A 25,689-nucleotide genomic window follows, 5' to 3' on the forward strand; every position below is an offset into this window, starting at 1 on the left:
GGCGAGATCTGAAGGGGGGGGGGGGGCGGAATCTGCCCCCCCCCCCCCCCATATAGCATAGCTAAAAAAGCCCAGCCTGATTACGGTCAACAAAACTGACCAAACCTGGAACTTAACTTCAAGATTAATCATTGATCTAACAAAACTGATTCATGCTCTCATGTTAGTCAAATCATCCCCAACTATTCATTGTACTCTATTCAGCTTTACTTGTATGGATATCCATGGCGGTATTATCTGATGTATGATTTTAGAACTATTAAGGATTAAAAGTGGGTTTTTTTTTCTAAAACTTGGTATTTAAATTACTTTAGCTGTCTAGTCACATACGCCTATTTATAGGTTTAACTTACTCAGTATACCATAATGTAGTGAAGTTTACCTGTGCATTTTGGCAGAGGTTTGATTTTTGATGGTAAGAGGTCTTTGCGGGTAGTACTGTGTCTTCCACTCTGAGTAAGGTGGTTAGAAATAAAGATACAAAGGTAAAATGAATACATTAGTGACAACTGTTTACAATTCATACAGACAATACTCGCAGACAGGCACACAATGACAATGACAATTTTTTTTTCTTATGCCACCAAGATGTATGGGTATTGAAAGACATTAATTAACATCGTGCTGAACAAATGAAAATGAGGTATTTTATAATATGAATTATGATTATATATATATATATATATATATATATATATAACAATTATATATATATATGATTATATATATATATATAGCAATAATAAAGTCACAACAGAGGAATGCAGGGAATGCATTGATAGCCAATCTTGATTTAATGAATAATCCGAATTTTCGAGGAACCTTCCTCTTCTTCAGGGATGACAGTGCGAAGGATGTTTCGCACTGTCAGTTTCGCACTGTCATCCCTGAAGAAGAGGAAGGTTCCTCGAAAATTCGGATTATTCATTACATCAAGATTGGCTATCAATGCATTCCCTGCATTCCTCTGTTGTGACTTTATTATTGCTATTTCTAGTACTGCCAATACGCGGAACAACTACTATATATATATATATATATATATATATATATATATATATATATATATTTATATACATGGTGTCTCCAAAAAAAACTATACACTTTTGCTATGGCTGCCGAATAAGGAATATATGATACTGGGGGAAAAGGTTTATAGGTATGGGTAGCTTATGGACTCAACTTTCATATGACACCAAAAAGAGCACTGCTCACTTTTGTAAAAGGTATGAAAATTAGGCTGCACAGGAATTGGCCTTTTGAATTTGCGACAGGAGAAGAATAGGTATGGGTATATAGATAGAGTGGCGTATAGATAGAGTTGGGGGGCTTAATCCCTTGCTCTGGGGGAAGTCGTAAAAAAGATGAGGGTATGAATGGGGTGCGATATGAAAATATGATGGTAGTGAAAGGGGAAGAATATAAGGGTAATGGAGTAACGTGTCAGGTGTATGAGAAAGAGTTGATGGTTGTGATTGTTGACAAACTGTGAAATTATATCAGTATTTTATTGGTCAAGTTGAAGTTTGACATAATTTGTTCACATCGTTTATAGCGTGTTGTGTGAAAGGTGGGAGAGCAAGGAAATACGTGAAGAATGATGGTAGTTACGTTCAAAGATAGAATTGATTATGATGGGAGGGGGAAGCTGTGGTTGTAAAGTGTATGAATAACTTGGGTAATGTGGAGGGAGGAAACATCAGAACTACAGGTGTAATGTATTGCATTTGTAGAGACGACAATTTTGACAGTGACTATTTTTTATTAAGGAATTTTCAGTTGGTGATAGCAGACAATGATAAAAATATTTGCTGTCCATGGTGTGTGGGATCAGTGCTTTGGATGAGGAATAAGAGTATTTTCACAAATTTAAGACAAATTACTACGAACAAGGATGATAGCTTGGCAGCTTTGCCATATGAGAGCATGAGTGCAGACTCAAGGAAGCAGAAGAAAAGAAAACAAACATGCATACAATTTACAGAGGCGGTGTAATGGAATTTACATTGGTACATTTCTGAAATATGTGAGCTTCTATGTCAGTATCCTTGTTGAGTGATGTATATACATATTTTTTCAGAGTAGCGGTATTTCGGCTCAAGCACGACAATAGATTTACAAATCTAGACATGTTGCTGTCGATTTATATACTACATGATTTGACATTATGAAAATTGTATGGACTTCCTCTTTAAACACAGTCTATAAGCTGGCCCAGAAGATCGTGAGCACGCGATATTTGAGAGAGTCATGAAGAGCATTTTGATTTGACTTTGTTTAGTTTTTTTTTGTGTGCATTGTGAATGGTCTGGTACGACAAAAAATGTTGCTGAAGTGTAAATTTACATGCCGTTTATGCAAGACTGAAGAATGTCCCTCGAACTGACGAAATGATTGCACAGCAATAACAGAAACGCACACAAATAACACGTGTTTGGCGACTTTTTATTGTTTTTGTTTGTTTGTTTGTTTGTTTTTTTGTTTCGTTTTGATTTTTGTTTTGTTTTTTGCTGTTGTTTTTTGTAGACGTAACAAATTCGACTGGCACGATTATAAATGCTACATAAAAGTCTGATATAGTCGCAGTGTACGATAAATACGGTAAATTGCAAGACGCAGCTGGTCCGAGCAAGTTTATATTTTTGACTTCGAGTGTACTCAAAGCACTGGCCAACAGCAACCAAATTATTGCATCGCACAAAAGTCATACAGCGAACGTTGCGACTGTGATTTGGAGAAAGAATGTCAAATATAACGCGATGATGAAAGAAAAAGAATATTTTCAGAAGATAACGCTGACAACGAGTTTTGCAATGGACTGTTTGGTGATGAATCGAAAGTCGATTTTAGCGCACAGTTTAAACGCTACGGCGGGTTATTTTGTTCAAAAGTATCTATAAAGAATCTGTATAGCGCCAAATCTTATTTCTACAGGTAAAAAGATCGTGCCAATGTTTGTATTTTTTTTAATTAAACGCGCTTCGTCGACTCTATCATATTTCTGCCTATGCCTCTGGCTGATATACCAAACACATTTGTGCTGTTAGAGCTGAAACAAAGATATTTTTTGCATTGTTTTTGTTGTTGTTGTTTTTTGACACGAAAGAAAAAAGGGAATACAAAGATCCAATGTCTACCATAACAGAACTATACAATCTAAAAGTTTTGAGTAACAGAACCCAGGCATATTTGTCTTTTTTTATCGGTATAAGCCCTAGCAGAGAGGTTGCTTTCGGCAAGCAAAGTTGTTATGGGAGATGGGATTTAGGTTATCAGTGACTTAGATATTTTGTGTCACTGCTGCTTGCGATTTAGATCGCTCGTTATTGACATTACTAAGAGATTCCGACGATATTGCCATACATACCTTTACAAAATGCTTCACTATAGCTGCTGCGTGTTATTTGGTGTAAACACGCAATGTAATGCCAAAAAAGAATGTAGGTTTGCTCCTACCCGGAGGGTAACGCCTTCGAGATATTCAGACGGGGAAGCCAGTCGTGGAGTGGTTTCAATACATCAAGAAAATGGAGAACATGTACATAGGGTATGCGCAAAACCAAGATGAGATGGAAAAAAAGTGAGGGTATGAGAAAACAGAGAGACAAAAGTGTGGTGGTAGTGAATGTGGGAAAGATATATTGTATATAGGTAAACGTCAGGCGTACGAGATATATAGATATGATGCTAGTGATTGTTGGTAAACGGTGAAAATGTGACGGTATTTCATAGGTAAAATTGAAATTTGACAATCTTGTTCACATCGTTTATATAATGGGTCGGGTGAAGGGGAGAGAGCATCGACTGGTGTGATTTGTTGCTGAGTTAGGAAATACGTGAAGAATGATGATAGTCACGTTGAAAGATATCGTTGATTACGATGTTAGGGTAAAACATGTGTGCGGAAGGGTATAAAATAACTTGATAGTGAGTAGGAGAATTGTTCAGAACTACATGCAATTGCTGTAGAGGCTCCTATATTCGACATTATTACTTCGTCACCGGTGAACATGGTCGTGTCTTCAACTTCGTCATACGCAGGTACTCATCGTGTAGCAGCTTTTCTAGAAAATCGTGCGTGTCAGATGGCAGAAAATGCTTTTAAGGTAAGATGCGAGAAGCAATTTTGCTGTTTGTATTGTGGATATCATGTCGTAATGATCGAGTGTTGGCAATATTTTTGATGATGTCCGTAACGTTAAAGTTGATATTGAAAGCATAATCATGATGTTGAGTTGAGTAATGATGATTGTGAGACATGATAATGCAGTTTAGGTAAAATACGTAGTATCTGAATATGTCCATACGGTGGCAATGTTAAAGTTCAGAAAAAAAAATGCCAATGCCTGAATTTATTTTTGCAGATTTTGTTTTTAATGTATTTTAGTGGTAGCAAGTCGAAATAAGTTTGATTTTACAAAATGAATAAAAAAGCAGACACACAAGGAACGAGAACATTGACTTTAGAACTAGAATATGAAGTCCAAAAATAGTGGATGAATTGTGGGAGAGGGGTAGATTTGAAGCGTTCTGAGAAAAAACCCAGAATAACTGAAGGTAGTGTGGAATTAGTGTACTTACGGTTGCTTTCTTCGCCATGCATTATTATAAACTGCTTTATAACAGGATGCTCACACAAAAGTGAAAGCGAAAAATCATCGCCAAGAAAGACCAACGTTGCCTTTCCCAACCTGGGCTATTGAGACGGGGAAGACGATGAAGGGAGTTGTTTGACAGATGAAGGCTGAGCGGAGGCAAACACGACAGCAAAATCGCAAGTCATGTTTTCGATGTGGAAAGGAGGAAGACTGGAAGAGGGAATGCCCAGATAGACTGAGAAACAAGAACACGCAGGTACGAAATTTGATAAACAGTGTCTCTGTCAGACCCGTTAGGTTTCACAAAATCGTGTGCAACAAGAGAATCATAACGCGCGATTTCAAAACTGTACCGTATTGTCAAACCTGGATATCAATCGAGTTTCTTGCATTACATTTTTTGGATTACATAATAAGTATATACTTTCGGGAATTTCAATTTGCATATTGCGATGATGGAGACTTTAATGTTGATATCTTACAAGGGACAGAAGAGTATATCGTAGTGAAATGATTTTCTGTGAATATCGTTAGTTTTATTATAATAAACCTGTCACATTAAAGCAGGTAGTGGCGTATCTTTGACAAGATTTCGCGATGATTATTTTTTTTTGTCGGTTTTCGTAAATTTATTTTATGCAAACTAAGAGAAATATGCTAGTTACGTTACCTTCGTGTATTCTTTGCAACTGTACAGTTTAACTCTGCCTGTCTCCATTTCACTTTAAGAGTTACTGTAACGCTCTTTTGTGCAACGCCCCCCCTTTTTTTTTTTACAAAATAATGTGATGTATTGGAAACGAATTTGATGAATTGCACATTAATAAATGGTGTAGTGAATGCTTTCGTGTTGATATCGAATCTGTGATAGTTTTGAACGCCAAATTTTTGTCCAATATGACAACAATCAGTTGTAACTAATGGATGAGATGTCGGTACATTTTGTTGAAGTATGGCAAAACTCTGTTTGATGTAGTCTTATTTTTTTGTTTGTTTGATTTTCAATCTGTCAGGATGGCTGGATATCCCACATTTAGCTGTACTAGAACTAGCAATTCGCCTAATTTTTCTATGACAAGATTGATTAGGCATATTATACGGGTATTTTGTAGAAAAACAAAACAAAACAAAACGTGTCCAAAGTTGACTTAAATCTCTCTAATGTTAGTATGATGAAACGTCGAAATACAGGAGAAATAGTAATGTCCTTCATTCTCGTCTATGGTGTGTGACGAATGTTTTTTTAACACTGTATTGGTTTACAGTTGTACGGTTGTTTGTCACGAGCATCACGTTCACTAGCATTTCTTAGCGATAAAAATATTTAATAAGTCATCAGAATGCGTTGGTACTTGGAGAATCAATTTGATAGTTGATATGTGTGTCACAGCATACCTCTGTGTTGTGAATGTTTGAATATGCATTCATTAAAGCGTGCAATGTGTATATGAAGTGACAACAGAAAATGAACCACTTTGAAAAAAAAATAACATTCAAACGTGATTTATTCATCGTTCATTAAACATATTGTATACAAAAGAATTACGATCTGAAAAAAAATGTCTTCTCCTTCTGACTGATATGATAAGCTTATGGTGCATGTCATGTATGTGTGTGTGTGTGTGTGTGTGTGTGTGATACGTGACTTATCTTACACAAGGTGTTTGTGTGCGAGAGGTGTTTGCAGCATTCTATCCTGTTATACTGACGTAAATTACGATATAAACTAAACGTTTGCAGTAACTTTTAGATACGTTACAAATGTCTCGTTACAGATATTTTATTTACGTACATAAAAGATTTAGATGCAATTGATAACAAACATCAAATAATTTACAATCATAAACAAACACAGATGCGCATAGATACATGTTGCGGTAATTTTGCAGTTAGAAGTATGCTGTGAATGTAGCCTGAAAGAAATCGGAGATAAGATAAATGAATGCGCTCTGTGTCTGACTCTGAGCGAATATTGTGTGAACGACTAGCATGGTTGAAAAAAAAAAGTTATTACTCATCCTTTAGACTTAACTTTGTACTCGTCAATACTTTTCAAAAATTGAGAGCGAAAGAGACATGTATGTGGAGTAGAAGTGCGTTGTGTTTCCGATTAAACCAATCGTTGACTTTTTGTTGTTGTTTTGTCGATTAAATCAATCGTTGATCTTTTTTTGTCGTCACTCTTAAAACAAACCCGTTCCAATCAAAACCAATTCGTTCTTCGTGCTATTACCTAAAGAACGTTTGACAACATGAAACGACATATCAAATAAAACCTTCAAATATCAAACACACTGTAACAACTTACGAAATATTTTGATCGTTATGAAAATGTTAGTGAACGCGATGCTCGCGACAAACAACCATACAGACTGTTATTTAATCTATGAATATTCGTCCTTTGATGTTTTCTATGTACGTACAACAAAAATTTAGATGCAATCGATACAAGCACTAAATGATTTACAATTATAAACAAACACATGTGCGCATAAATACATGCTGCCGTAATTTTGCAGATAGAAGCGTGCTGTAAATTTTGCTTGAATGAAATCGGAGTAAGATAAATGAATGCTCTCTGTGCCTGACTCTGTACAAATATTGTTTGAATAACTAGCGTATAGTTGCCAAAAAAAGAATAAAACAAAAAACAAAACAAAACAGTTATTACTGATCCCTTAGACTTACTTCGCACTCGTTAATACTTTTCGAAAATTGTCTGAGAGTGAAAGAGACATGTGTATGTGCATGGAGTAGAAATGCGTTGTGTTTCCATTTCAACCAATCGTTGACTTTTCGTTGTTGTTTTGTCGATTAAATCAATGGTTGACTTTTTTGTTGTCACTCTTGAAGCCCGTTCCAAACAAAACCAATTCATATTTCACGCTATTACCTAAAGAACGTTTGACAAGATTAAACGTAATATCAAATAAAAACTTCAAATATTAAACAAATTGTAATAACTGACGAATTTTTTTGATCGCTAAAAAAGTGTTAGTGAACGTGATGTTCGCGACAAACAACCATGCAAAATATTAAGAATAATCGTCAAACATGAAAAGACGAATATTCTTGTAATAGTTTGCATGGTTGTTTGTCGCGAACATCACGTTCACTAACACTTTTTTAGCGATCAAAAAAAATTCGTCAGTTATTACAATTTGTTTGATATTTGAAGTTTTTATTGCAAAATTACGGCAGCATGTATTTATGCGCACATGTGTTTGTTTATAATTGTAAATCATTTAGTGCTTGTATCGATTGCATCTAAATTTTTGTTGTACGTACATAGAAAACATCAAAGGACGAATATTCATAGATTAAATAACAGTCTGTATGGTTGTTTGTCGCGAGCATCGCGTTCACTAACATTTTCATAACGATCAAAATATTTCGTAAGTTGTTACAGTGTGTTTGATATTTGAAGGTTTTATTTGATATGTCGTTTCATGTTGTCAAACGTTCTTTAGGTAATAGCACGAAGAACGAATTGGTTTTGATTGGAACGGGTTTGTTTTAAGAGTGACGACAAAAAAAGATCAACGATTGATTTAATCGACAAAACAACAACAAAAAGTCAACGATTGGTTTAATCGGAAACACAACGCACTTCTACTCCACATACATGTCTCTTTCGCTCTCAATTTTTGAAAAGTATTGACGAGTACAAAGTTAAGTCTAAAGGATGAGTAATAACTTTTTTTTTTCAACCATGCTAGTCGTTCACACAATATTCGCTCAGAGTCAGACACAGAGCGCATTCATTTATCTTATCTCCGATTTCTTTCAGGCTACATTCACAGCACACTTCTAACTGCAAAATTACCGCAACATGTATCTATGCGCATCTGTGTTTGTTTATGATTGTAAATTATTTGATGTTTGTTATCAATTGCATCTAAATCTTTTATGTACGTAAATAAAATATCTGTAACGAGACATTTGTAACGTATCTAAAAGTTACTGCAAACGTTTAGTTTATATCGTAATTTACGTCAGTATAACAGGATAGAATGCTGCAAACACCTCTCGCACACAAACACCTTGTGTAAGATAAGTCACGTATCACACACACACACACACACACACACACACATACATGACATGCACCATAAGCTTATCATATCAGTCAGAAGGAGAAGACATTTTTTTTTCAGATCGTAATTCTTTTGTATACAATATGTTTAATGAACGATGAATAAATCACGTTTGAATGTTATTTTTTTTTCAAAGTGGTTCATTTTCTGTTGTCACTTCATATACACATTGCACGCTTTAATGAATGCATATTCAAACATTCACAACACAGAGGTATGCTGTGACACACATATCAACTATCAAATTGATTCTCCAAGTACCAACGCATTCTGATGACTTATTAAATATTTTTATCGTTAAGAAATGCTAGTGAACGTGATGCTCGTGACAAACAACCGTACAACTGTAAACCAATACAGTGTTAAAAAAAAACATTCGTCACACACCATAGACGAGAATGAAGGACATTACTATTTCTCCTGTATTTCGACGTTTCATCATACTAACATTAGAGAGATTTAAGTCAACTTTGGACACGTTTTGTTTTGTTTTGTTTTTCTACAAAATACCCGTATAATATGCCTAATCAATCTTGTCATAGAAAAATTAGGCGAATTGCTAGTTCTAGTACAGCTAAATGTGGGATATCCAGCCATCCTGACAGATTGAAAATCAAACAAACAAAAAAATAAGACTACATCAAACAGAGTTTTGCCATACTTCAACAAAATGTACCGACATCTCATCCATTAGTTACAACTGATTGTTGTCATATTGGACAAAAATTTGGCGTTCAAAACTATCACAGATTCGATATCAACACGAAAGCATTCACTACACCATTTATTAATGTGCAATTCATCAAATTCGTTTCCAATACATCACATTATTTTGTAAAAAAAAAAAGGGGGGGGGCGTTGCACAAAAGAGCGTTACAGTAACTCTTAAAGTGAAATGGAGACAGGCAGAGTTAAACTGTACAGTTGCAAAGAATACACGAAGGTAACGTAACTAGCATATTTCTCTTAGTTTGCATAAAATAAATTTACGAAAACCGACAAAAAAAAATAATCATCGCGAAATCTTGTCAAAGATACGCCACTACCTGCTTTAATGTGACAGGTTTATTATAATAAAACTAACGATATTCACAGAAAATCATTTCACTACGATATACTCTTCTGTCCCTTGTAAGATATCAACATTAAAGTCTCCATCATCGCAATATGCAAATTGAAATTCCCGAAAGTATATACTTATTATGTAATCCAAAAAATGTAATGCAAGAAACTCGATTGATATCCAGGTTTGACAATACGGTAGTTTTGAAATCGCGCGTTATGATTCTCTTGTTGCACACGATTTTGTGAAACCTAACGGGTCTGACAGAGACACTGTTTATCAAATTTCGTACCTGCGTGTTCTTGTTTCTCAGTCTATCTGGGCATTCCCTCTTCCAGTCTTCCTCCTTTCCACATCGAAAACATGACTTGCGATTTTGCTGTCGTGTTTGCCTCCGCTCAGCCTTCATCTGTCAAACAACTCCCTTCATCGTCTTCCCCGTCTCAATAGCCCAGGTTGGGAAAGGCAACGTTGGTCTTTCTTGGCGATGATTTTTCGCTTTCACTTTTGTGTGAGCATCCTGTTATAAAGCAGTTTATAATAATGCATGGCGAAGAAAGCAACCGTAAGTACACTAATTCCACACTACCTTCAGTTATTCTGGGTTTTTTCTCAGAACGCTTCAAATCTACCCCTCTCCCACAATTCATCCACTATTTTTGGACTTCATATTCTAGTTCTAAAGTCAATGTTCTCGTTCCTTGTGTGTCTGCTTTTTTATTCATTTTGTAAAATCAAACTTATTTCGACTTGCTACCACTAAAATACATTAAAAACAAAATCTACAAAAATAAATTCAGGCATTGGCATTTTTTTTTTCTGAACTTTAACATTGCCACCGTATGGACATATTCAGATACTACGTATTTTACCTAAACTGCATTATCATGTCTCACAATCATCATTACTCAACTCAACATCATGATTATGCTTTCAATATCAACTTTAACGTTACGGACATCATCAAAAATATTGCCAACACTCGATCATTACGACATGATATCCACAATACAAACAGCAAAATTGCTTCTCGCATCTTACCTTAAAAGCATTTTCTGCCATCTGACACGCACGATTTTCTAGAAAAGCTGCTACACGATGAGTACCTGCGTATGACGAAGTTGAAGACACGACCATGTTCACCGGTGACGAAGTAATAATGTCGAATATAGGAGCCTCTACAGCAATTGCATGTAGTTCTGAACAATTCTCCTACTCACTATCAAGTTATTTTATACCCTTCCGCACACATGTTTTACCCTAACATCGTAATCAACGATATCTTTCAACGTGACTATCATCATTCTTCACGTATTTCCTAACTCAGCAACAAATCACACCAGTCGATGCTCTCTCCCCTTCACCCGACCCATTATATAAACGATGTGAACAAGATTGTCAAATTTCAATTTTACCTATGAAATACCGTCACATTTTCACCGTTTACCAACAATCACTAGCATCATATCTATATATCTCGTACGCCTGACGTTTACCTATATACAATATATCTTTCCCACATTCACTACCACCACACTTTTGTCTCTCTGTTTTCTCATACCCTCACTTTTTTTCCATCTCATCTTGGTTTTGCGCATACCCTATGTACATGTTCTCCATTTTCTTGATGTATTGAAACCACTCCACGACTGGCTTCCCCGTCTGAATATCTCGAAGGCGTTACCCTCCGGGTAGGAGCAAACCTACATTCTTTTTTGGCATTACATTGCGTGTTTACACCAAATAACACGCAGCAGCTATAGTGAAGCATTTTGTAAAGGTATGTATGGCAATATCGTCGGAATCTCTTAGTAATGTCAATAACGAGCGATCTAAATCGCAAGCAGCAGTGACACAAAATATCTAAGTCACTGATAACCTAAATCCCATCTCCCATAACAACTTTGCTTGCCGAAAGCAACCTCTCTGCTAGGGCTTATACCGATAAAAAAAGACAAATATGCCTGGGTTCTGTTACTCAAAACTTTTAGATTGTATAGTTCTGTTATGGTAGACATTGGATCTTTGTATTCCCTTTTTTCTTTCGTGTCAAAAAACAACAACAACAAAAACAATGCAAAAAATATCTTTGTTTCAGCTCTAACAGCACAAATGTGTTTGGTATATCAGCCAGAGGCATAGGCAGAAATATGATAGAGTCGACGAAGCGCGTTTAATTAAAAAAAATACAAACATTGGCACGATCTTTTTACCTGTAGAAATAAGATTTGGCGCTATACAGATTCTTTATAGATACTTTTGAACAAAATAACCCGCCGTAGCGTTTAAACTGTGCGCTAAAATCGACTTTCGATTCATCACCAAACAGTCCATTGCAAAACTCGTTGTCAGCGTTATCTTCTGAAAATATTCTTTTTCTTTCATCATCGCGTTATATTTGACATTCTTTCTCCAAATCACAGTCGCAACGTTCGCTGTATGACTTTTGTGCGATGCAATAATTTGGTTGCTGTTGGCCAGTGCTTTGAGTACACTCGAAGTCAAAAATATAAACTTGCTCGGACCAGCTGCGTCTTGCAATTTACCGTATTTATCGTACACTGCGACTATATCAGACTTTTATGTAGCATTTATAATCGTGCCAGTCGAATTTGTTACGTCTACAAAAAACAACAACAAAAAACAAAACAAAAATCAAAACGAAACAAAAAAACAAACAAACAAACAAACAAAAACAATAAAAAGTCGCCAAACACGTGTTATTTGTGTGCGTTTCTGTTATTGCTGTGCAATCATTTCGTCAGTTCGAGGGACATTCTTCAGTCTTGCATAAACGGCATGTAAATTTACACTTCAGCAACATTTTTTGTCGTACCAGACCATTCACAATGCACACAAAAAAAAACTAAACAAAGTCAAATCAAAATGCTCTTCATGACTCTCTCAAATATCGCGTGCTCACGATCTTCTGGGCCAGCTTATAGACTGTGTTTAAAGCGGAAGTCCATACAATTTTCATAATGTCAAATCATGTAGTATATAAATCGACAGCAACATGTCTAGATTTGTAAATCTATTGTCGTGCTTGAGCCGAAATACCGCTACTCTGAAAAAATATGTATATACATCACTCAACAAGGATACTGACATAGAAGCTCACATATTTCAGAAATGTACCAATGTAAATTCCATTACACCGCCTCTGTAAATTGTATGCATGTTTGTTTTCTTTTCTTCTGCTTCCTTGAGTCTGCACTCATGCTCTCATATGGCAAAGCTGCCAAGCTATCATCCTTGTTCGTAGTAATTTGTCTTAAATTTGTGAAAATACTCTTATTCCTCATCCAAAGCACTGATCCCACACACCATGGACAGCAAATATTTTTATCATTGTCTGCTATCACCAACTGAAAATTCCTTAATAAAAAATAGTCACTGTCAAAATTGTCGTCTCTACAAATGCAATACATTACACCTGTAGTTCTGATGTTTCCTCCCTCCACATTACCCAAGTTATTCATACACTTTACAACCACAGCTTCCCCCTCCCATCATAATCAATTCTATCTTTGAACGTAACTACCATCATTCTTCACGTATTTCCTTGCTCTCCCACCTTTCACACAACACGCTATAAACGATGTGAACAAATTATGTCAAACTTCAACTTGACCAATAAAATACTGATATAATTTCACAGTTTGTCAACAATCACAACCATCAACTCTTTCTCATACACCTGACACGTTACTCCATTACCCTTATATTCTTCCCCTTTCACTACCATCATATTTTCATATCGCACCCCATTCATACCCTCATCTTTTTTTACGACTTCCCCCAGAGCAAGGGATTAAGCCCCCCAACTCTATCTATACGCCACTCTATCTATATACCCATACCTATTCTTCTGACAGGTGAGTCCGTTGGAGCTTACAAAACTGAAGTTGATATGACAAATTTGTGATCAATTGCGATCAGTTTGGGTTTGCTGAGTGAATAATAAACCAAACTTTCATGCATGAGTAAACAGCAGTTGCATTTATTTTATTGTAGCATTGCAAATTTTCGTGGTAGACTCAGTTGTGTGTTCATGTGAGTCAGGATGAGGTGATGGTATATCTTGCAATTTCCATGCTACACACTCTTATATATTTTTTTTACATCTGTGACTTGAATGAAAACCTTCGCCCAACATTGGAATTGTTTTCAGATTAGCAGAATAGCTCATTAATTTACTTAATAACAATATGGGGATTATGTAAATTCATTATTTAAATACATTTTGTTAAAAAAGGAATGTCACAGCTACTGGCTACTTATTATTCAGGTTACCCATTGACCTGAAGAATAGATAGCTGACATCTTTCACATTCTTTTTTTTTTGACAATCCATAATCAATATATTCAATGTTACATAATCCCTACCTTGGTATTAAGTAAATCAATGAGATGTTCAATGTGGGGTGGTAGTTTTCATTGAAGTCACATGTGACTTCAATGAAAACCTCCATTAGTAGCAGATGTAAATGATAAGAGTGTGTAACATGGAAACTGCAACATGTATATACCATCACCTTATCCTGACTCACATGAACACACCACTGAGTCTAACAGGGAAATTTGCAATGCTACAATAAAATAAATGCAACTGCGGTTTACTCCATAAAAGTTTGGTTTAATGAACCATAGAATTCACTCAGCAGATTCATATTAGGAATTCCGTTTAGAAAGGGTGTTTTTTATAAGGACAGGTCACACTTGTTAACATTAGTTAACAAGCGCTCGATGGAGACGGACGTGTCGCCATAGCCCTCTTGGTTCTGCAGCCACCGCCCCAATCCCTCACCACCACTTCATGGCTTATTTTCTGACTCTTCCTGCATAATTTTCAGCTCCAGCCCCAGAACAACTTTGCTTTTAACCTGCTGTAACGAACCTTTTGGAACGTAAGTGGTGAAATTCATTAAACTCGGAATTTGTTTGAAATTTGTGAACGCACAACATCAGTCCAAATGGCGACCCGCCTTACTCGAGCTACCAGCAAAGACCGGTCTGTTCCCACCCAACACCCCCGCAACCCAGCCGTGCCGACGCTAGCCAGTCTCACTCAAGGAGCGATGATGGCGCATCTAGTGACCCGACTTTGGCGGACATACAACAAAGTATAACTCGTTCTTCATCTACAGTATGTGCAAAGCTTGATACTCTTTCGCAAGAGGTCGCTTCAATTAACGCCAAACTGTCAGAACTAGAAGACTCCGTAACCATGAACTCTGACAAGATAATCGAGATTGAGAGCAAGAAGCTTCCAGAAATGGAAAGCAAGATGGCAGCCGAAATTACCAAACTCCAAAATAAGCTCACGGCAATGGAGATTTACTGCCGTCGCGCAAACCTGCTCTTTTACGGAGTGAAGGAAACGCCAAACGAAAATGTTGAGCGCACACTTCGCGACATGTTTTGCTACTTCGGGATAAGCGCAGACGATGCCGCCAATATTGCCCTCGTGAACGTTCACCGGCTCCCACGGCGCGACAACGCCAACGCTGCTTCCGGCCAGGGCAACGGAGCCCCATCTCGAGACCCTGTTCCGCGAGCCATAATTGCAAAGTTTGTCTATATCCGCGACAGGAATCGTGTTCTTGAATTGTTCGACCAGCGCCAGCGCCAAACAAGTCAGCCGCGAGCCAGCACCTGCCCCGTTCAGGAATCCAAACGGATCACGGTCCGCACGGATCTGCCCCCTGCCCTCAAAGCCAGGAGAAGCCTTCTCGCGAAAACAGCCTACGACCTCAGAAAGCAAAAAAAACGCTTCTGCCAAGATATACCTAGCTGGCACAGAAGTACTCCTTAAATGGAAAGTAAAAGGCTCCGCGACTTGGAACCTGTACCGTGACTGAATCTGTAAGTCGCGAGTATTGTGTTATCTTCAGTTCCTATGTGCACCTTTAAGTTAGACAATCTCTTGCGACTTGATTGGTAAGCAAGTACCCAAGTTGTTATCGTTTACATTAGTGTTTCTTCCTTTTTAACTTACCCAGCCATTGCTATGAATGCTGAATAACAATTCCAAATTTTCTGCCAACTACATAAATTTAGTCTGACTGATGTAACATCACTCCCAAATCTTTAAAAGGAAGTCTTGCCCAAATGGGTACCATGAGTGTTGATGACTTGTTCTTTTCCCTTCCTTTTTTTTTTTTGGTCATTTATATTAGAGAAACATAACACTTAACTATCATACTAAGTGTATAAGGCCGAAGCCACGGCTCAGACAGTCATTCGGTTGAAATGAATTTTGAAGTATAAACCTAGTTGTATTTTAACAGTGCGCTCATAATACGCTCATGTGATTGAATAGCAATGATTTAATATACTGTTCAACAAATTTGCTTTTTATACTGACAGGAAGAAAGTGTCTTCCTCATTTTTCTCACATCTTTTCTAATATTCAGCAATTGCAAAAAAAAAAAAAGAAATGCAAAACGTCATATGCCTTCTTTTGTAGTCATTGACTACTATATCCGACATGAAAAAAGAAATGCAAAACGTCATACGCTTTCTTTAGTAGTCATTGACTACTATATCTGACATGAAATAGTTCAGTTCGTGTACTTTGTTAAGACTGAATTAAACATAACCTCTGTCTTTTTTATTTCACAACTTCATGAAAATGATAATATCATATTTCATATGTAATAAGAAAAGACGTAGATTGCAATGACGTTCATATTTTGACTGCAAAGGATTTTTTTTTTCAAGGATGGGGGAGGGAGGGGGTGGCTGCGGGTAATATCTGGAGAAAACGGTTTATAGAAGACATGTATGTAAGCAATTTCTTTCTGATTATGTATTTTTCTGTGTGCTTCGAGTACGCACACGACACAGCGTTTGATCTTCGTTTCTACTTTGATGTTGTTTTGTGCACAGTAGTACTTGCTTTTTGCCTTGACATACATTCCTTGTACGCTACACCAAAATCGATCTCACCTGTGCGTACCAACAATTTGATTTTTCACAATTGTGCCAAGTGCATACTTATGAACGTACGTATAGCCACATGTATGTTAAGACCTAAACAGAGAACTGGTTTGTCATTTTCATTATGTAAAGTACCAGTATTTAGTATACCTGTCTATATTGCTATTTTCACGCCCACTGTGCTCTCTCTCTTAGCGAAATTCACGCAAATTTACATAGCAGTGTTAATGAACTTCCTATTGCGTATGCAAAAATGTGTTATGCCGGTGCTCTCCACAGCTACCAACTTGTCAGCTTTCAGTAATCTGCCATCCTTGTGTATGCAAAAACGTGTTATTCCGGTGTCTTTGACCGCTCAAACCAACTTACTACCTGTTTCCAGCTATTTGTTATTGTATATGCAAAGATGTATTACCACGGTGCTGCCGACTCCTCTCAGAAATTTGTTATTAATGTTTATGCAAAAATGTGTCACCCTGGTGTATCTGACTCCTCTATGTAAGTTGCCACCTACCCTGAGCAAACTGTTATCCTTGTGTTTACACAAATGTGTTTCTACGGTGTTTTCGACCACCCCCAATAATTTATTGTCTGTTTGCCTTTGCAATTACCTCTCTGAACTGTTCAGTGCAATTGTGCCCTCCTATAGACTAGTAACAACCACATTTCCTACGCATTATGCTCACGCAGATACCGTTGAATTTTTGACATGCCTTGTTTTGCGTACGGAAACTGAACATTCCTTAACCGTCTATTATCAGGGTAAATGTTCTTTCACCTATTTTCCTTTAAAATCCAACAGCAGATGTATTTTTGAGCACCTATTTTCTGTTAACAGCCTATCTTTATATTCACCTATTCTGTATCATGCACTATGATGAATCCAAATACCACTGTTAACTCGAACGCCGCTGCTGTTAGCATGCTTTATCCTCAGTCACTTGCTGATATGACACCAGTAATTTCAGTAAACAGCGAAGAGGGCGAAGATTCCGACATCGTCACTTTCTTAGATATGCAAACTTCTGAATTGAGACTAGATTTCGACTGTAACGATGCCGCAGTACAAAATGTATTCACTCACTATCACACAGAGGATGAATTTCTTTCACTCACTCATAATGACGTAACTCAACTTTTTATTTCACATTTTAATATCAGTAGATTAAATAAAAACTTTGATCAATTTCTTTCTCTTGTGAGCACGCTAAAAACCGAATATAATATTATCGGGCTCAGTGAAACTTGGTTAAAGGAGACATCACCCTCTTCGCTGCTTACAATAGACGGCTTTAGACTCATAACAAATAATAGAACATGGAAGAAAGGAGGAGGAGTCGGATTTTATGTGTCACAGAATTTAGATTGTGTTTTTTTTTTGGAAAAATATAGCGTGATGTCAGAAGTTTTTGAGAGTGTATTTATTGACTTCAAAACTTTAAATAAAGGTATTATTATAATTGGGGAGATTTATCGACCACCCAGCTCAAACCCTGCTGAATTTTAAGAGTTATTTTGCGGCCTTATTTCGAGCAGTTATTTTGATAGTAAGACATGTTTTGTCATGGGTGACTTTAACCTCAATCTTCTTAATTACAATGATAATCTTATGTGCGCGGATTTTCTGAACCTTATGTTGTCGAAATCATTTATTCCCCTTACAAGAAACCGACTCGAATAACCGATGATGTATCTACTCTTATTGATAACATTTTTGTAAATGATTTATTTTCTGACATCACATCTGGCATAATAGTTTCTGACGTCACTGATCATTTTCCAATCTATGCCCTTGTGTCAAATTTTATGACTGCTAATGTTTCTCACACCCACAATCCGGGTATTCGTGTAATGTCTGAATCCAACCTTAATAAACTTAGGGAGAAATTAAGTTCAGAAGATTGGTCCACTGTATACTCTCAAAGCGATACTGATTTAGCATTTGAAAATTTTATGAATATTTTGACCACCAACTATGAATCTAGTGTTCCTCTCCAAAGGCCTCACCATGCAAATTACAAAAAAGTACCTCGACAACCATGGGTAACAAAATCTCTTCTCAGGTCCATTAACCGCAAGAATAGTTTTTTTTTTTTTTAAAATATCGCAAAGATCCATGCCCTCGAAATAAATCAAGATATACTCGATATCGGAATATATTGACATCCTTAATACGTGTTGCTAAGCGGAATTTTTCGCGACAGTTTGTTAAATATAAACATGATGTGAAAAGTACCTGGAAGGTGATTAACGAGACACTCAAATACAAAACCAATACTGATCTTCCCAAATTTATTTCGGCGGACGGCCGGCAGATTAACGATCCGGTTATCATGGCGGAATCTTTTAATAATTATTTCGCAAGTCTTGGTCCACATCTTGCCAGTAAAATCCCGAAATCCCCAACTGAATATCATAGATATTTAGGTAATAGGAATCCTCAATCAATATTTTTTGAACCTATTGTTTGAAGAAGAAATTGTTGATATCGTCAAGAATCTAAACGATAAAAAAAGTTCAGGATATGATGGAATTACAAATTTTCTTTTAAAAAATGTTTTGAATCAAGTCATTTCTCCTTAAAATACATTTTTAATCAATCTTTAGTTAATGGTAAAGTCCCCAATAAAATGAAAGTTGCAAAAGCTGTCCCTATCTTTAAGAAGGGACAGAAAGATTTGGTGAATAATTACCGACCAATTTCTCTATTGACTTCAATCTCTAAAATCCTTGAAAGGTTAGTTTACACGCGATTATTGAAATTTCTCACAAATCATAACATTTTATCAGATTCTCAGTTTGGATTCAGAAAACATTATAACACAACCCATGCTTTACTTACTTTTATAGACAAGGTAGCTCATGCTATAGATAATTTTGAGCATATAATTGGAGTTTTTCTTGATTTCTCTAAAGCTTTCGATACGATAGATCACGAAATTTTATTTTCTAAACTGTATCATTATGGAATTCGCGGGCCATCTCTCGAATGGTTTAAGAGTTACTTAACTGATATCTAAGAAAGCAATTTGTTAACATTAACGGCTATGATTCGCAGTTAAAACTTATTTCATGTGGAGTCCCACAGGGCTCCCTCGTGGGCCCACTTAATTTATTATATACATAAATGACCTTCAAAAATCATCGCCAATTTTATCATTTATTTGTTTTGCTGATGACACAAGTTTGTTTTGTTCTCATCGAGACCCTAACACATTAATTGATATGATGGATACTGAGCTTAGGTCTGTGCAATCCTGGATTTATGCCAACAAATTATCCCTGAATATAGAAAAAACTTATTATATGGTATTCAGTAATTCTTTGAATGTTGTCCCACATGAGATCAAAATAAATGATATATGTTTAACGCAGGTCAATAACGCAAAGTTTTTAGGGCTTTGGATTGACCGAGAATTATCCTGGGAAACTCATATTAATTTTGTAAGTAAAATTTTGTCCAGAAATATTGGAATTTTAAACAAGCTTAAACATTTGTTCCCTGTTTATATTTTGCAGAGTATATATTCTTCTTTAATATCTCCACACTTTAGTTATGGAATTTTGGCGTGGGGAAATGCAATCAATTTACTATTAGATTCCCTTCTTCGTATTCAAAAGCGTGCCGGATATTTTGCTCATAGCAACTGTTTTTTTCATCAAAACAGAATTCTGAAAATTCCAGACCTATTTTATCATAATCTTGGAATTTTCATGTATAAACTAACAACTAATGAATTACCATCTGTTTTTATTCACATGTTCAAAAGAAATCGCTCTATTCATTGCTACCCCACTCGTCAGAGTGACGCTTATCACCCTCCCCGTACTCGCACTATTTTTGCAAAGAAAACAAATATGTTTACTGGACCCAGATACTGGAATGACCTCCCTCAAGATATTACTTCTTCCTTATCCTTATTCACCTTCAAACGCAAACTAAAACGGCTATTACTTAATGGATACACACTACCCGGCTCTTAGCAACATTATTTTTTTTAATACCCCTAGTCTTTTGTCTTTGTCTGCAGCTCCAAGTTATTTAACGATACCGTTATAGCACTTTGTGTGTGTGTGTGTGTGTGTGTGTGTGTGTGTGTGTAAACACGGCGAAATATGTACAGTCTCGTTTAAGCGATACTTAAGTATTCATGTGGTTCGATAGTTCGTTTTTAATACTGATTTTGCACTGGTACAATTTAAGTTGGTAGAGATAAACATGTCCGTTCTCCGTATAATTTCACGCCTATAAATTCGGGAACCTACAGTTTTTACAAGCATCATTGCTTTTATGTAGGCCCCATCATATTTCTGACATTTATTTGTGATATCCTCAGATGATAACGACCATTTATATTTGTGTGTAATGTTTGCTTGTCTTTTTTTTTTCAAACATAAGATATGGTTGTATATGTGACTGTGCACCTCAAAACAAACAAAAAGTCGCCAGACATGAATTTTTACTTAAGACCATATTCTGAAAGAGCAGACTTTAAGCTTTAAAATGATGTATAACTCAAATCAAATGGACTCTCCTAACCTACCTAAATATTGGAAAGAAAGCACAAACTCAGGAAAAGTGTGAACTGAGAAAAGAGGCTCTGAAGTACAGTGTCTATTCAAGCGCTTAATCTTTACCAAACCGTGCTGGCTGTGCGATGAATGGGACAAAAAACAGGAAGTAAACCACCAGAGTAACGACAATGAAGGGGTTATCAGATTAAATTAAAATTAAGCACGCCTCATTAACACATTCTGTCCGTAATTAATGCCAACTTTCAAAGCAGTAGCACTATCCTTTCAAAAGTTATTAGAGTTGAAAGTGAAGAGTGTGGACAAGGTTTTTCAGAAATGAAAAAGGGATTCTAAAGACACACATAATCACACTATTCTACCAAAAATGTTCGAGATAAACTCCTAAAAAAACACACTTTCCTGCCCGTTTTATGATACCAAATTTTAGCATAATGTAAGAGAAGACCCGCTCTTTCAGAAAATATGAAAAAGTCAAGTTCGGCTAGGTTGACCCATTTCACTTATTTTCAGTCCTCACGCAAAATCAGTATGTGCGACTTTATGTTCGTTTTGAGGTGCACCGTCACATATATTTTGTACTTTTGTTTTATTGTCAATCATTTTGTAATCCCATCACTGAGAAAGTGGAAATATGAAATAAACTTGAAACTTGAAACTTGAAACTTCGCTATCGGAATTGGCTTAAATATGCATAATATAGGCCTACATCTAATCTCTGGAACTATACCTGTTGCCATGTTCTTTCCTGTGGTCTTGTTGATGAATTAGCGTATGACATCTTCAGAGGATTGGTTTCGATGCTAGCTCTGCCATGCTGCCAATTTCAATACGGATATAAAAACTCAAAAATAAGATACGCCATTTTTATCATACATAAGGTACATAAAAAAAAGAATAAAGAACTAACAAAACCCCTATGAAACAATTTTCAAGAAGACAATTTAGCACCAAAGTCATGGTTGATCTCTTTAATGTCCAGCAGGTAGACTTTGTGCTATGTATTAGATATCAGAAAGAAAAATATTTCCATGCTTTACTAGCACGTATACACATACTTATGATTTTAAATGCATACACGTGCATTGAATTTATTCCTATGTATTCCTATATACAATCGTGTATTCATACCTCTTTGCCATTGTATGGTAGGCTCTAAATGTTGCCCGACATGACGTCAAACTGTATGATGTCTGTACTGCCTCCATCTTAATTGGTGTATACAGTATATATATGTAGCATTTATAAATATTTGTATCTTAAAGGAGTCTATACCTGTTGCCATGTTCTTTCCTTTGGTCTTGTTGATGAATTTGTGTATGACATCTTCAGAGGATTGGTTTTGATGTTCTCTCCGCCATGCTGCTAAATTGAATACAGATATAAAGACTCAAAAATATGATACGCCATTTCGATAAATAGGGCCTAAGGTACACCAGACAAAAAGAATAACTAACAAACACATTTATATAACAAATTTTCAAAGAAGACAATTATAGTGCTGCAAGTCTTTGATTACAATTACATATATTCATAATAGTACACTTCTACTTCTTTGCCATGTTTTCTTATTGGTAGGCTCTTTACAGTTACCCGACATGAGGTCCTCAAACTGTTCATGTTCGTGCTGCTTCCACCTTGGTGCCAAAATTAAACACTTATAACATTATAACCTAGCCCTCAACTCAAAACCTCACGCCCAAAGAGCCCCTCAAAATATGTACAGTATATATATATATATATATATATATATATATATATATATATAGGTTTTCCAGGTCAAATATCCGCAATATCAGATCAAGCGTCACATTAGGTAATTCAAATGTCAATAGGGAAATCAAATGTCCACTTAGCAAACCAATATCCTGTAAGGTAAGTAAGATGTCCATATAGCCATGTCAAATATCCACACAATGTAAATTTTCGTGTCACCTCAGGTCAATGAGAGCATATCACGACATTCATAGGTGATTCAGATGCCAGGTAAGTAATTTTGACATCAGTTGCTCCAAAACACAGCAAAGAGAATTATCTTTCTCAAGAATATGAAATCCTGATGAATATTATCAGGTGCAGACAACTGCGTCTTCATTCCGTCACAGACAATCTGTCATGACTTTATTAAAACAAGGCGAGTCTCGCTCATTTTTTTCTTTTTCTGAAGAACACGGTTTTTATCTTTATCCAGGGAATTCAAAAGAGTGATGATACATAAATATAGAAATTTGAAACTCGAGAAGCAATTTTGCATTTGCAGTAAAATGGTAGCAAAATATCTATGAACTGCAAGAAAATGAATAAAAGAAGTACCACATATTCATGGTGTGAAGCAAAAGAGTTAAGAATCATTATCACAAAGAGTGACGTCCTATTTTTTATTCTGACCAAAGAAGTAAATAGTCCTACCTTGGAAAATCATATGCTTAAAAAATAAAGATATTCGATGAAATTCCTATAATATAATAAGATTCACAAATATATTTTCTTTTTCGGTTACTATTTGTATGTGTGCAAAGATTTCAATAAATTTCATATTTCTTTTTACCGTAGTCTGGCATTTGATGTTGTTTGCTCTGCAGGCACAAGAACATAAAATTATAGGCTATCTGAATCAAATTCATTAGCGAAGCAAGTATGATATAGTAATTCCAATGCCATTAGGGAAATCAAATGTCCAAATAGGTATATAAGCAGTCCATAGTCAAGTCAAATGTCCACACAATAGAAATTCTTTCGTCATCTCAGGTCAATGAGAGTATCATGTCGGTCATAGGGAATTCAAATGTTACATAGGTAATTCAAATATCCTTTGACTCGAAAACACGATGATAAGTATTGCCTATGGAGACTATGCCAACATTATGCAACACAATTAAAGTGACATCACCGAAATAACTTCGTTTCTCTTGTTGTTTCTCAATATCCTATCTAAAAAATAAGAAAACAAAACTTTTTTTTTTCAGGTGATACAAAAGCAGGACCTTCGAAATGAATGGCAAGGTATGCATTGTACCACTTTTTAACCGAAAAAAAAAGAAAAAGGGAGAGAGAAAAATGGGGAAGAGAAATGAGAGGATGGAGGGAGAAGAAAAGAGTTAGAAAAAAAAAACAAGAAGATAAAAATGGTGATAAATGAACATTTGAACTGCCTATATAGGCAGTTCAAATGTCCATGTACATGTAGGTATGGAATGTCCATGTAGCACATGTCAAATATCAGACTAGGCAGTTGAAATGCCGCATAGCCAAATAAGTATCCAAATGACTGGAGCAATGTCCCATAAGGGAGATCGAATGTGAAATAGTGATTTCAAATGTCCATAGTCTTAAAAACTGCTTATTCAAACCATATAAATCGTAACCTTACATGCATAAACGCATTCCTCAGTAATTAGTCTTTCATGTACTTGCTACATACTCAAACACAGGTCCATACGGTGTCAAGATAAAAACATATTATTATTGAAACTTTGAAAAAAATGCATACAAACAAAATCAGTAGGGCTAAACTAACATTGATCTCATGATAGCATTATTATTATTAATTTATTATTTCACACGAAAGAATGAAGATTTCTGGCATGAGACTTTTATTGTCTAAAACATAAAGGAACTCATATTCTTCAGTGTCTTATTTCACTTTTTTTTTGGTGATATTTTGCATCATCCCATACATAGAAAGAAATAGTTCATATATATACAGAACGGCCATTCTTGTATTCCCCTAATACGATTGTGCTGTAGCTCAGATACAAATAATGTAAACCTGTCATTTTGATGTCAATTCTTAAGTTTCGGTTTTCTAAAGAACGTTTCCTGTCCGGCCTGTCGGACGGAATTTGAAAGTTGGACGGTTTCAATTGGGGCTATAACCAATTATCATTTATCACCATTTTTATCTTCTTGTTTTTTTCTCTTTTCTTCTCCCTCCATCCTCTCATTTCTCTTCCCCATTTTTCTCTCTCCCTTTTTCTTTTTTTTCGGTTAAAAAGTGGTACAATGCATACCTTGCCATTCATTTTGAAGGTCCTGTTTTTGTATTACCTGAAAAAAAAGACAAATTTTGTTTTCTTGTTTTTTAGATAGGAAATTGAGAATCAACAAGAGAAACGAAGTTATTTCGGTGATGTCACTTTAATTGTGTTGCATAATGTTGGCATAGTCTCCATAGGCAATACTTATCATCGTGTCTTCGAGTCAAAGGATATTTGAATTACCTATGTAACATTTGAATTCCCTATGACCGACATGATACTCTCATTGACCTGAGATGACGAAAGAATTTCTTTTGTGTGGACATATGACTTGACTATGGACTGCTTATATACCTATTTGGACATTTGATTTCCCTAATGGCATTGGAATGACTATATCATACTTGCTTCGCTAATGAATTTGATTCAGATAGCCTACAATTTTATGTTCTTGTGCCTGCAGAGCAAACAACATC

The 25,689-nt window shown here is 36.0% G+C and overlaps 1 long non-coding RNA gene across 1 annotated transcript; it reads right to left on the reverse strand.

Moving 5' to 3' along the window:
- Positions 1-395: 395 nt before the first annotated feature.
- Positions 396-22,554, reverse strand: LOC139710332 (uncharacterized). The gene is made up of 3 exons (XR_011709448.1): positions 22,512-22,554; positions 21,967-22,053; positions 396-452 (listed from the first exon to the last, which is right to left on the reverse strand). It is a non-coding gene; the product is annotated as an uncharacterized lncRNA (long non-coding RNA).
- Positions 22,555-25,689: the final 3,135 nt, after the last annotated feature.

Source organism: Diadema antillarum, unplaced genomic scaffold (genome assembly GCF_040938485.1).
Source record: "Diadema antillarum isolate AM-2024a unplaced genomic scaffold, OU_Dant_1.0 seq00001521_RagTag, whole genome shotgun sequence".
Taxonomy (NCBI): Eukaryota; Metazoa; Echinodermata; class Echinoidea; order Diadematoida; family Diadematidae; genus Diadema; species Diadema antillarum.